The sequence below is a fragment of the Diplotaxodon limnothrissa genome, linkage group LG23 (genome assembly GCF_057381915.1).
Source record: "Diplotaxodon limnothrissa isolate DT_005_m linkage group LG23, D_limnothrissa_male_GT1.1, whole genome shotgun sequence".
NCBI lineage: Eukaryota > Metazoa > Chordata > Actinopteri > Cichliformes > Cichlidae > Diplotaxodon > Diplotaxodon limnothrissa.
Window position 1 is genome coordinate 17131509 of NC_140617.1, and position 14179 is coordinate 17145687.

The window sequence follows — 14179 nt, forward strand, 5'->3', positions numbered from 1 at the left end:
CAGTGCACTTAAACACAGCCTACATATGTGGATTTGTGGAAAGCTTACACTGTGAAAAGTATCTCAAAGCCTTCTGTGCACATGCAACATGGCCTGTGTATCAGACTATTTTGTCTCTATAGAAGGAGGTCAGGAGAGAGAAACCTGGAAAATATTCCAGAAATAAATAAAGAAAGATTGCCAAAGAGAGTTCAAACTGTGTTGAAGAATAAAGGTGGTCAAATATTGATTTTCAAGTTTGCTAGAATTACAAAAGCTCCACTTGCCTTACATACTGTACATCACATATGTTTGCACATTTCAATTAATTGCTCTGACATCCATTTTGCAAGCAAAACATAAAGAACACAGTATTCCGTATTAAGGTATTGTAAGTTACCCTACAATATGAAGCACTTTGAGAGGAATGTTAATTTAGCTGAGTAAGGACAGGCATACGTATGTAATTTAAAGGACAATACAACATATATGACTGCACCAGACCTTACCAATGATCTATCTGAACCACATATACCACTGACACTGTTCAGATCAATATATATTCCGCCTCCTTTGTTAAATACAGCCACTGTCATACATTGGTCTCTCATCATTTATTAAGTTAATACATTTCTTCATATGGAATCAAAAAAGATCTTTTACACACATTATCCTTGTCATTTCATTTGTGACCACACGCTCTAGATGTATGAGAGATCAAAGGTGGTGTAAGAAATTCAAGCAATGTGAAGGGAAAACTTTAGCAGTTATAGAAAAAAGAAACACATAGAAAACATTGCAAGGCAGCCTCTAAGAGTTTGAAAAGCATGACCACATTCACTTATGTCAATGGAAAATTGTATTTAGTAGTCAGTATAATCTTTTAGTGATATAAGTTTGCATATGGTAGAATACTGCATGTAGTTATTTGTATTAGGAAATATTCAACCATGTATACTTCGAGACATATAATCAATTGTGTGTGATCTCTAGTAGGCTGCAGGCTTGGTGTGCACTCCAGGAATGCACCCCCACGTCCTGGGAGCATGAGAGTTCGTACCTTGTTTTATTGTTTTACGGTAGGATTAACGTAGCTATGTCTGTTTTAGTTTAAGTGCTTCTTTACATATAGATGAACTGCTGGACTTCCTCACCATGTTATTTAGGGTGAGGGGGAGACTACCCTTTCCTGACCAAGGATGTACCTTTTGTGCTTTCATGACCCTTTGATCAGCAGGACACACACACACACACACACACACACACACACACACACACACACACACACACACACACACACACACACACACACACACACACACACACACACATACGTTCAATGGAGTATAAAATAAAGACCAGGGGCAGTGCTCAGGGCGAGTCTCAGTCTGGAGGCTGCCCTTGCTAGCAAGAAGTTCTGTGTGTTTCTCTTCTCTGACTCTTTACTGAAGAAGTGCTTTAGAATATTTTCCCTAACAACTTATAAACTGGTTTATCTGAAATTGAAAAGTATGGTACACCATTAACTGAATAATGTGATTTTTTTCCCCACAGATTGCCCATGGATTTGCAGTGCCTACACTGACTACTCATCAGTGCTGTTGTCCTCACAGAGTTGCAACAAGGTTTGTCAGCAGCTGTTCTGAAGTGCCTCAGTGAAAGCAATCTGCCCCAGATGGATTAAAAAAAAAAAAATTAAGATTTTAAATTGTTGGACTGTAAACCTGTAAACAGTACTGATGATAATCATTTTTGTAGTGTTTACTCAATTAAGCTATTCTTGCATTGAGTATGCTTTGAAAACTGTTTTGTTGGACTTTAAATGCCTTATGTATTTTCTGTATATATTATCAGAATGATTTGGGGAGTGAAAAAAGTGTTTGATGGTGCACCCAGGTGCACTTCTTCCTGCTGTGTCCATTTGGAAGTCCATAGCTCCAACAGAGTAACTGTGGAGCATAATCAACTAAATTCAAGTCAACAAAGAAAAACCCCAAAATCAAACGATCCCGAATATGCAACCACTTTGCAATAGTGGGAAAGAAAAACTCCATTTTAAAAGGAAGACACCTCTGGGCAAGGGCGTAGATTTCGCATGGACGGAAGGGGCACGTCCCCACCAATAATTTGATCTCTTCGAGTAAAGAAAAACAAACCCGATGGAAAGAAAAAATCGATCTGTCAACGTCTCATTCACCCAGCGGTGCAGAAAGTGTTAAATTACGTTCTCGACCTCATGTGACAAATATGGCCAATGTGATTGGCTGTGCCTGTCAGGAAGCGCTGTTTAGCTTTAGCAGCGGCAAGCCTGGGCTGCGAGGACCTGCAAGGAGGAGAGGAGTATGGCAGCAAAAAGGAAAAACCTCGATATACAAAAGTATTTTTCAAAGAAACCTGTAAGTCACTTATAGTCAAGTTCACTCTTAAAATGTGTCCATCATAATAACGTTACAGGCTATGCTAGGCTTTGGCCCACATCAGTCTAAAATTGTATGTAACCATGAATAGCGTGTTTTGGAAACTAACTGCACAACAGGCAGCACTTTTAGTTATCTCGGTCTCAGAGTAGCATTTCTAATTTTGATTGAAACTGTCAGAGAAAAATGGGAGCCTCGAGCAAGCCAGGATATTAGTTTACAGAGGCTGTTAAAATTATATGTCTAACGTTAAAATGTTGGTGACACAATAATTTCATCCTAGTGGTACTCACATATTCATAGGGTTAATTTTTGAGACAAAATATCATGAGGTTGTCATGATTTTGCAAATATTTCACCTTGTAATGCAGTTTGCACAATTTAAAAAAAAATGCATTCACCCTAAGAACATTACTGATGAGTCAAGATCTGCACAAATTGACAGAAACGCTGAAGCAGCTACCCATTTTATTCTTATTGTCATGTATGTCCTATTTGTCAGGTGACAGAAGAACCAACACAGAGCTCAGAGAGTAATGGTGATACAAGATTACAGGTGAAATTGGATGATGACTTGTTGGTTCATGACTGTATTTGAAGCACATGTGTGACTGCATGTATTTGGAATGTCTCACTGTTATTTATCAGGTGACAGAGGCAGCTCTGCCATGTTGTAGCTCGGACAGAAGTGAAGAGGCAAGGTCACAGGTTACTGACTGATGATTTGGTGCTATACAGGGAGTGCAGAATTATTAGGCAAGCTGTATTTTTGAGGAATAGTTTTATTATTGAACAACAACCATGTTCTCAATGAACCCAAAAAACTCATTAATATCAAAGCTGAATGTTTTTGGAAGTAGTTTTTAGTTTGTTTGTAGTTTGAGCTATTTTAGGGGGATATCTGTGTTTGCAGGTGACTATTACTGTGCATAATTATTAGGCAACTTAACAAAAAACAAATATATACCCATTTCAATTATTTATTTTTACCAGTGAAACCAATATAACATCTCCACATTCACAAATATACATTTCTGACATTCAAAAACAAAACAAAAACAAATCAGCGACCAATATAGCCACCTTTCTTTGCAAGGACACTCAAAAGCCTGCCATCCATGGATTCTGTCAGTGTTTTGATCTGTTCACCATCAACATTGCGTGCAGCAGCAACCACAGCCTCCCAGACACTGTTCAGAGAGGTGTACTGTTTTCCCTCCTTGTAAATCTCACATTTGATGATGGACCACAGGTTCTCAATGGGGTTCAGATCAGGTGAACAAGGTGGCCATGTCATTAGTTTTTCTTCTTTTATATCCTTTCTTGCCAGCCACGCTGTGGAGTACTTGGACGCGTGTGATGGAGCATTGTCCTGCATGAAAATCATGTTTTTCTTGAAGGATGCAGACTTCTTCCTGTACCACTGCTTGAAGAAGGTGTCTTCCAGAAACTGGCAGTAGGACTGGGAGTTGAGCTTGACTCCATCCTCAACCCGAAAAGGCCCCACAAGCTCATCTTTGATGATACCAGCCCAAACCAGTACTCCACCTCCACCTTGCTGGCGTCTGAGTCGGACTGGAGCTCTCTGCCCTTTACCAATCCAGCCACGGGCCCATCCATCTGGCCCATCAAGACTCACTCTCATTTCATCAGTCCATAAAACCTTAGAAAAATCAGTCTTGAGATATTTCTTGGCCCAGTCTTGACGTTTCAGCTTGTGTGTCTTGTTCAGTGGTGGTCGTCTTTCAGCCTTTCTTACCTTGGCCATGTCTCTGAGTATTGCACAACTTGTGCTTTTGGGCACTCCAGTGATGTTGCAGCTCTGAAATATGGCCAAACTGGTGGCAAGTGGCATCTTGGCAGCTGCACGCTTGACTTTTCTCAGTTCATGGGCAGTTATTTTGCACCTTGGTTTTTCCACACGCTTCTTGCGACCCTGTTGACTATTTTGAATGAAACGCTTGATTGTTCGATGATCACGCTTCAGAAGCTTTGCAATTTTGACACTGCTGCATCCCTCTGCAAGATATCTCACTATTTTTGACTTTTCTGAGCCTGTCAAGTCCTTCTTTTGACCCATTTTGCCAAAGGAAAGGACGTTGCCTAATAATTATGCACACCTGATATAGGGTGTTGATGTCATTAGACCACACCCCTTCTCATTACAGCAATGCACATCACCTAATATGCTTAATTGGTAGTAGGCTTTCGAGCCTATACAGCTTGGAGTAAGACAACATGCATGAAGAGGATGATGTGGACAAAATACTCATTTGCCTAATAATTCTGCACTCCCTGTAGATTAACTAGTATTGTCATGAAAGTTGTTAGGCTGCTGATGTAAATTGATTCATTAGTGTATATTTGATAAAGAATCTGAATTGACAAGTCTCACTTTTTCTATGGCATGAATCCATGTGTTATTTTTATCAGGTGGTAATATGTCCTAGTACAGTCAGAGGGGAAGAGCCAGGGCCAAAGGGAAGGCACATCAAGCACATAATAATAATTTTAATCGGAGGATAAAACACATGTACAGTGGCTATAAAAAAAATCTACACACCCATGTTCAAATGCCAGCTTTTTGTCATGTAAAAAAATGACAGCAAGTCAAATACAGGATGGGCCATTTATATGGACACACCGTAATAAAATGGGAATGGTTGGTGATATTAAAATCCTGTTTGTGGCACATTAGTATATGTGAGGGGGCAAAATCCTCAAGATGGGTGGTGACCATGGTGGCCATTTAGAAGTCGGCCATCTTGGATACAACTTTTGTTTTTTCAATAGGAAAAGGGCCATGTGACACATCAGACTTGGCAATGTCACAAGAAAAACAATGGTGAGGGATGTTTAGGACTCATATTGCACTGCTGGAAATAGTTTATTTTGATGCATATGCATATAATTTGCATATAATTTGCATTATAATATTTATTTTCGTTTTTCCTGCAGTGTATATAAAAATTGGTGTATTTCAAAAATAAAACTATGAAGACACCTAAAATAAATTTCCTAACAATTTCCTAAATAAATTCACAACTATCAACTGCCTGGTCAAAACAACAGCAAAATGCCAGACACTGCTTAAAAAGCATTGTGAGTTCAATGCAGTTTCTTATCAGACAGGGTTTGGCACTGCGAGGACATGGCAAGGAAGATGGTAACCTCTTTCAACACTTAAAATATAAAGCCAAAGACGATGTCTGTCTTTCTGACTGGCTGACCCGTTGTCATGACTATACCGCTCCACCAGTGCAAAATGAGATTTTGCAGTTGTTTGGAAACTGCATTGTCAGAAATATTGCACAAACTATCCAGTCTCTATCTGTCCTGCAGTTCTCTATCATTATAGATGGTACTCAAGATATCACAGGAAGAGAGCAAGAGTCCATATGTTTTAGATATGTGGATGAGGACCTGGGTCCACATGAGGTTTTTGTAGGCTTCTATGAGGTTTCAGGAACTACTGGAGTGGAGATAGCTAGAACAGCTGTGGATGTGCTTTTGAGGCTGAATTTGCCGATGTCATGTTTAAGAGGTCAGACCTATGATGGTGCTCAGAACATGTCAGGAGCTTATTCAGGTGCTCAGGCAGAAGTGAAGAAACAACAGCCACTGGCATTGTACATGCATTGTGGGCCTCACCGCCTGAAATTAATTACACAGGCTGCATGTCAGGCTAGTTCTGTAATACGTGACGCTTTAGAGTGGGTACATTATGCAAACAGTCTGGAAGATTCAAAGCTATGTTTTCAGCAGTTGCAGCAGATTCAGAGGGACCATCAGTATCACTCAGACTTCTCTTCCCAACCAGGTGACTGTAAGGGGAACTGCTATCAAAGCAGCGCTGTCTCAGTATGACAGTATTTTGACTAGTTTAGAGGAGATGGCAGCAGCTGGATCTAGCACAAGTGCTAGGGCAAATGGATTGCATGAGAGGTTTGAAAAGGGGAGAATAGTGCTTGGACTTCTTATGGCATTGGAAGTTATTGAGGAGCTAGAATGTCTGAACAAGTCCCTGCAAAAACGGACTGCAACCATTGCAGGAATGAGATGCTCAATAGAGTGTGTCAGATCCACTCTACAGCTGAAAAGAAATGAAGAAAGATTCTATCAGATGTTTGACAAAGCAGCAAAAATGGTGAACTCCCTTGGTATTGAGCCCATTCAGATTCCTCACCAGAGATGGCCACCAAAACGATATGCTGGCGGGGCTAGCCAGCACACTCCCAAGTCACCTGAAGAGCATTACAGAGCAGAGTTTTACAGAGTGCTGGATAGTGTTGATGTTCAGTTTCAGGAGAGGTTCAACCAGCCAGATCTAGGTGTCTTGCAGAAACTGGAGGAAATTCTGCTCACTGAAGAGGTGGATGGCATTATGAGTTGGTGCGATTTTGTAGTCTCCACTCAAGAAGATGTTTTCATACAAAGGATACAGAGGGATGAGGGTTTGATGGAGACAATGAAGTGTAAGGTAAATATGTTCTATTTTCACGTGTACATGGACAAATACCTTGCAGTATCATAAATGGGTAGCCTGTCATTCTTTACTTTAATGTCGTAAACTTACATGGTGGGCATGGGCCATTGTATTATTTGCCTGTCGCGGTGTTTTGATAAAAATAGAAAGCTGTTGGTAAAAGTAGGTTTGGTGAAGAGTTCACACAGACTAGTTTTGTGCTAGTATTAATATCGGCAGTCATAGTGTTTAAACCATTTTTTTTGTGGAAAAAGTTTGATATGTTTACTGTTATAAAACTCAAAGTATGTCAAATACAGTTGATAATTTGAAGCTATGTGTGTTTTTCTTTCAGAATTCCAGGGAAACAGTATTTAGCATCTTTACAAATCTATTGCAGTCAATAAGAAGCACACAGAACAGAGCAATAGACAATGCGGTTAAAGTAAGGCACTGGACTGGGTTCTAAGGACATCCACATCTGACATTTGAGCGTGCTTGGACAAAAAGGCTGGTCAGTCACCAGCAAAAACATGCAACCCACACAGACCAAGCAGTTATTCATTTTGTAGAACTTATAGTTGGTCTGTTTACAGGGCTCTCGGTGGATGTGCTGATGTGGAAAGGCTCTTCTGACCACTGGTGACCCTCACCATCCTGCTTGTTGCCTCTTGGATTAGATTCCAAAAGGCCATCAAATGCTCATATGACAGAAATCTGCATTTAAATGGTGGATGGTATTATAGTTTTTTCTGCAGCTATTGCTAACTTTCAGATGACATTACAACGTTCTACTGGCCAATGTAATACAGATTAGAGGTAAGTAACATTAATATTGTTAAAGTGATGAGGGCTAGAAACGAAAACCAACTTCAGCCTCATGTTAAAATGCACATTTGTGTGATAATGTTATAAGACCATGGGTCACTAGCTGAAAACTTCAGGATTTCTTACCTTGTATAGTAATGAATGTCATCAGGTGATGTGGCAAATCGCTGCAGTCAAAATCCCTGAGTCAAGTGATAAGACTCAAGCTGTTGCCTGAGTCGTGGTCTTCAATCAGGGGGATGGAGGCTGGAGCAGACTCAGCACAACCAGCGATGGGTAGATCAGACACATTGTTTTCATCCTCTGTGTTGTAATCCTCAGTTGCCATAGCCACGATATTAACAGGTCGAGGGCGGCACTCCCAAACTCCGGGTCACTCTGTCTTTTCCAAAAAAATTATTCCAGTGGAATAAGGAGGGAACAACTTTCGGCCAAAGACTACGCTTCCCAGGGGAAGACACAAAGATCTCTAAAGTCTCAAGATACCAACAACACACTCTAGAGCTGGTTGTAACTGTGAAGCCGTCCCTTCTGATTTCAGCCATGGAATATCAGCCATTGTGCGCACAATTCAGGATCTTTGGGAAAGGAGTGAAAACTTAACATCCTGTTAAATCTCCCCCAGCAGTACACAGCGGGACACAGCAATGGTGAGCGTTCCCACCTTATGCGCTTTGTAATTTAAAGCGATCTTTCCGTTTCCGTATTTTGGACATGATTTTGGAGTCCATCTTTGCAGTAGCGATTGACCGCAAAATAAAGCTACCGGAAATGTACAACACTACATCCGGTCTTAAAAGAGGAAGTTAGCATTAGTGATGGGATTTCCGGCTCTTATTAGAGAACTGGCTCATTCGGCTCGGCTCACTAAAAAGAGCCAGTTGGGAGCTGAAAGAGCCGGCTCTTCATATGCACGAACCAAAACATGCTAACAAGTGCACTGGGACTTCAAAGAAGTGGAAGCGGAGCGGCCAAAGAGTAAACTTTCAAAAGTAAGTTCTGAATATTATGTCACTTATTTTTGTGCAAATGTTTAATAATGAAGAACATTAAAACATTACTGTTGGCCACATGCCGGCAAAGTTATGTGACATTAGCAATGTTTGTACTTTCAACGTTTACTTTGTTTTAAAGCCTTTACTTTAAAATATACGCCGTTCGATAGTCGACCTTAATCTTACAGAGAATGTGATGATTTTGTGGATAATTAAAGTCAGTCATATATCCACAAACACAACAAGCTGAAAGTCAGTGATGCTGCTCGGTTTGCAGTCCTGAATATCACGGCACAAGCAGGATTCACTGCACTGTTAATGTTAGCTATGTTATGTTGCTGCCTCTGTTCGGTGGTGTGGAGCCAAACGGACTTTAACGTGTATTTGAACGAGCTGACGGTTCACTCGTTAAGCTGAAAGAAAGATGCTTTAATCACAGGAGTCACACATGTGTCCACTGTACCATCTGGGAACTCTTCTTGTTTAGCACTCGTAATAACACAAATACTAAATCCTCCTGTTTGTAGCAGTGTATACACCTGAGACTGTCACCTGTATGTCTGTCCTGCACTCTCTCTCTGTTTCTTTCTCTCTGATTGTGGAATAAAAGTATGAACATGTATTTATAAGTTACACTTGTGTTTGAATCCTGCAGCTTATCACACATTTGATTTCCATGCGTGACGACTGCAAGTGTCCAGGACACCAGGACAACCTCAGCAGTGTGTGAGGAAGAGGAGGAGGAAGAGCCAGCAGCAGCTGACAGATGGAGAGAATAGACAGACTGTTCCCTGTTTGTGAAGGACTGCTAGAAAAGTTTAGAATAACTAATTGTCTGTCCTGAATCAGTCTTATTAGGTAATGTTCAAATAATTTTATCATTCCAGTGTTTTCAGTGTGGGAGAAAGTACTCAGGGCCTTCAAGTTACACACTATGAAAGGCAGCAACAAGTTTAATATTCAGAAACCTAAAGTATGTATCAGCAGCAGAATGGACCTAAAAATAAATGTTTGTTTCAGTTCTATGAAGCTTTGAGTATTTTGGATTAGTAGCACTGCTGTGTTTGTTGCATCATATTGCTGTAATTGTTTATATGCTTTATATATTCTGAGGTAAGTTGATCTATAGTGTTACATCATATTCTATAAGGATGTTATGTGTTTGTATACTTTCTGCCCAGTTTGACCCATTTAGCAGACGTCAGCCTGTTTAAGGCTCTGATATCTATTCTGTATGACTTAAAGCAGTTATGACATGGTCTGATTTTCTCACCCAATAAAGGAATATTTCATATATCAGTCTACTCTTCATTCTATCAGAAACAATTATCACAGCTCGTACATTTTCTTTTTCCACACATATATAAGCATTGAGCCAAATTTAATAATGCCAACATATTAAAAGAACAATATTTGTCTCTTATATATAATACATCTATATATACATTGTCACAGGTACTTGTCTTTAAGTGAAGATTTAAGGTGATAGGAAATATAAATAAATGCAACTTGAATCTTTACTGAAGCTCAGTGTTTGGCACAGAGTTCATGTTCACTGCTGTAATAACTAATAATGATTAATACAATATTGGCCATATTATATTTACATTACCAAAGTGAGATGACTTTAGTCTCAAGAACAACATTAGCTAATTGTTATTTACTAGCTAATCTTAAATGACTGTTCAGTACAGAAATGAAGCCCAACAATCATGTTTTACAGTCCCGTGGTCTCAGCCTCAGATACTTATCAAATCACACAAAACTCATGTAGAAACAAATGTACAAAATATGTTCTCCTTCATTTCTGTCAAACAAAGCTGTATGAAACGTTTCCAGCTGTTAGTATCATGGTTGCTAGGCAACCTGGGCAGCGCGATGGAGGCTAGACCGTCCCATCTCACAAGCCTACAAGCCTCGCACTTCCGGCCTCAGCGGTCTTTGAGTACGCGGCCCTTGAGGATCGTTAAGGCTGCAGACCCTGAATTGGGAAACAGTCCCTGAATTGGGATACAGCCATACATACATGTTTTGGTTCGTGCAACTGGTCCGTCCGGTTATTGTCTCCCCAGAAACATTTCCATTGTGTTGTGTGTGCTTTTGCAGCATTTTTCTTTTTGCAGCATTTTTCTTTTTGCAGCATTTTTCTTTTTGCAACTGTTTTTCTTTTTGCAACTGTTTTTCTCTTTGCAGCGTTTTTCTTTGCAGCATTTTTCTTTTTGCAGCATTTTTCTTTTTGCAAGTGTTTTCTGAAGTTGCAGTCCGTTTGGCCTCTCAGGGCCACCGTTGCTATGAGCACATGTCACCTGCATTAAGTCAGAATGATGCACATGATTAGCCCAGTGGAGGTCCTTTTGAAGGGTTCTGCTGGTGCTCCCCTCGTTCCTCCTCACACAAACAAGTAAATACCAATCATAGCGATGAGCTGACGTTAGACCCTCTATGACCCTGTCATGTAACTGCTCATCTTCTGTTATCTCCTCTGTCCTGGGAAACAGAAAACCTTCTTGTGAGAGCACATGTGGATAAGCCATCTTGGAGGTGCTGGACTACCAGTGCAACACGTGTGGGCCACAGATATCATCTAATGATACCTGTAGTGACAAAGACAAAAGCACAACTAGAAAAAAAATCAGTCAGGAAAGATAAAAAGAAAGGAATAATGGAATTCTTACAGAACATGAACCATGCCACACATCAAAGCATTTATCGTCTAAGCTAGTTTGCAATGTCTGTCCATGGTTATGTTTGTAAAACACAAAATAAGACTCAATAACACGAAGAGTCTATACAATAAATACACATTAAAAAACAAAACTCAAAAACGACAATGTATAGACAAGACAGCATGGGGCACAGACGTTAGTATAATAAAATACCCTAAACCCTATATCTTACTCTGAAGGTACTACCTTTCATAATTTCAAGTGTTTTAAATTGCTATATATTTTTACCTTAGGCTCTTTGCTGCTTACTCACTCATGTGTGGCACAACAGTTTTGACCTTTACAGCTGGTGGAGTTATAGTCTTTACATAAGTGGAAAGAACAATGCATTTGTTTGCTAGCTGCAAGTAGAACAATTTATAAATCAGCTGACAGAGCAGATGTCAGCAAGATGCTATCAGCATTATTTCATGCTATAAAATAGCTTTTTTCCCCCAAGCACATCCAACAGTTTACAACATAACAGATTACGATGCTGCGCGTCGTAGTTTCGCACTGAAGCATGATGTTTTGTTTACAAGGTTGGAGAAACCTGCAGTAAGCTGAGACTGAAGAAGTCACTTGGATGAATAACAAAATGTTTCTTCTACAGAAAACACAACGTTCAGATAAACAGAATTGACTTTATAGGAAGGGCTAAAACACTCAAGTCACTACCTACTAGGTAACATCATAGTGACTATATCTATCTTACATATACAGTATTGTATCAACTTGTTTGTGTGTTATTCTTTTTGCTGTTGCCAGTTAGTTGCATATAAATACTATGACTTGGTGGAAGGTTTCATAATTGAACGTGTATCCCTGCAGCTTCATGAGTGATCACTGCACAAAAATTTATAAATTAATAACCAAAAAGAAGAAGAAAGAAAAAAAATGACAACAAAACCAGAGATGCATATGTCCCATCCAACAACAGGCACCACTCCTATGGAAACAGAGCAAAGAATGAGAGGTTAAAAGGTCAAATCGGCATCTTGACATTAGCCAAGAAAAAAGGATGTAAAGACTGAGGAGAAAGAAGATGTAAAGAATCACAATGGAGAGAAACAAACAGAACACACTCCCAGGAGGACTAACCTTGTGACTTCTCGTACTTGCTCTTTTTACTTCCTCTTCCTCCTGCCCGGCTTCCCTCCCTTTCCATGTCATCGCTTCTTCCTCCTTTTCATGGATGTAGACCCATAAATAAAGCGATCAAAGCCATGCACCTTATCTGAGCTTTCTGCCTCCAATTGACCAAAGGTTATGTTTATTACTGCACGATGGCAACCTTTACTACAGTAAGAAAACATACATAGCAGCAGTTAGCTCCCTCCACACTGCCCTGCAGGTATGTCCTTTAAAGCTTGAACACACACACACAAACAAATGCACACACAGGAAAAAAAAAAAACCTGTAAACTACTATTACTGTTGATTTACTGTTATATTTGTTGAGTTTATTCATGCACCTGAAGCTATGGGCAACAGAAGCAACATCACAATTCACAGGTCGCTACCCTCGGTTCACTGCTCCCTTTCCCCCTTTAACCCAATGCAGTGAACTGTTGGGCCTTATCTACTGTTTTATACTCCCCATTTGGGAGCTGAAACAGATGACAACATATGGCTGCAAAATATGACTGCACCCAAGAGGATGTGGATTATGGCCCAAACTGGAGTAAATGTAATATATGCCAGGAATCAGACACATGCATAATTATAACATAGATTGTAATGCAGTGTATATGTACCATCCGAATGTACTTTATGCACTTACAAGTCCAAATCTTTTTCTTTTTCCTCTAGCGAACAACTCTGCTTGTATTGACATCTATGGGAAACTAGTCTTGCTGCTCCTTTGATCTCTGATGAGGTAATCTTCTCAGTTGCTAGCTTCAACACTGGCTTTGTTAGAGTCAAAGAGACAGATAACACTTTAATATGGGTCTAACACATGATTACCTACTTACTATTGTATAATCTTGCTCTTGTCCTTTATTTTTCAGTCCTGATCTGCCTCTCACTTGTCACGCCACCAAGATAGTGATGACAAAAAGGTTCACACTGAGCCTCCATCTTTTAGAAATCTTTAAAAAAAATTCTGTCAATTTATCTAAGAGACACTATACAAAGCATTTGTTATTAAATTATTACTAACAAATTAAACTGAGCATAAGTAATTCCCTATTGTCCTGCAGTTATCACAAGTGCCCATAATGTTCAGCAAACTTGCAAGACAAGTCTCACTTTGAGTGAAGAAATCTTCCAGTCTGAAACAATTACTGTGGTCTAAATTGTCTTCAAATTTACCATAAACCGACATCAGTCAGACATTCAGATGGTCATGCTTCAGTTTTAAGGCTTAAATCATGAGACAAAAGCACCACAGATAGTGTGGGTCTCATTAAGATTTCTGAAAAAGCAGTTTGCATTAAGCAGTTATAATGGTGCTTGTTCTGGAAAATCCTGTCCATTGTTCCCATTCAGCACCATCACTGAAAGCAAAAACTGCCATTGTTTCTGCTTCATTAATAGGATGAAGGAGTTCAGGCCAAATGATTATTGGGCCTGATGCCGTTTCAGTCGTTTCCTTTTTCTCTCCACTTTTGTCTGTTTAGTTTGACATAAAGGTCAGCAAAGCCACCAAGATAAAACTTCTGTTTCCCCCAAAAACTTTTTTTTCCAACTGTTAATTCATTACAGATGATTCATTACGTACTCATACAAACAATTCACATCCTAAAGGAAAAAACTTTTCCCCCCCTCAGTGAGATGATCCAAATG

General features: G+C 39.7%; 1 pseudogene; it reads right to left on the bottom strand.

Annotated features, from left to right (window-relative positions):
* Positions 1 to 7555: 7555 nt before the first annotated feature.
* Positions 7556 to 8405, bottom strand: LOC146607771 (THAP domain-containing protein 11-like; annotated as a pseudogene).
* Between the last annotated feature and the right edge of the window lie 5774 nt (positions 8406 to 14179).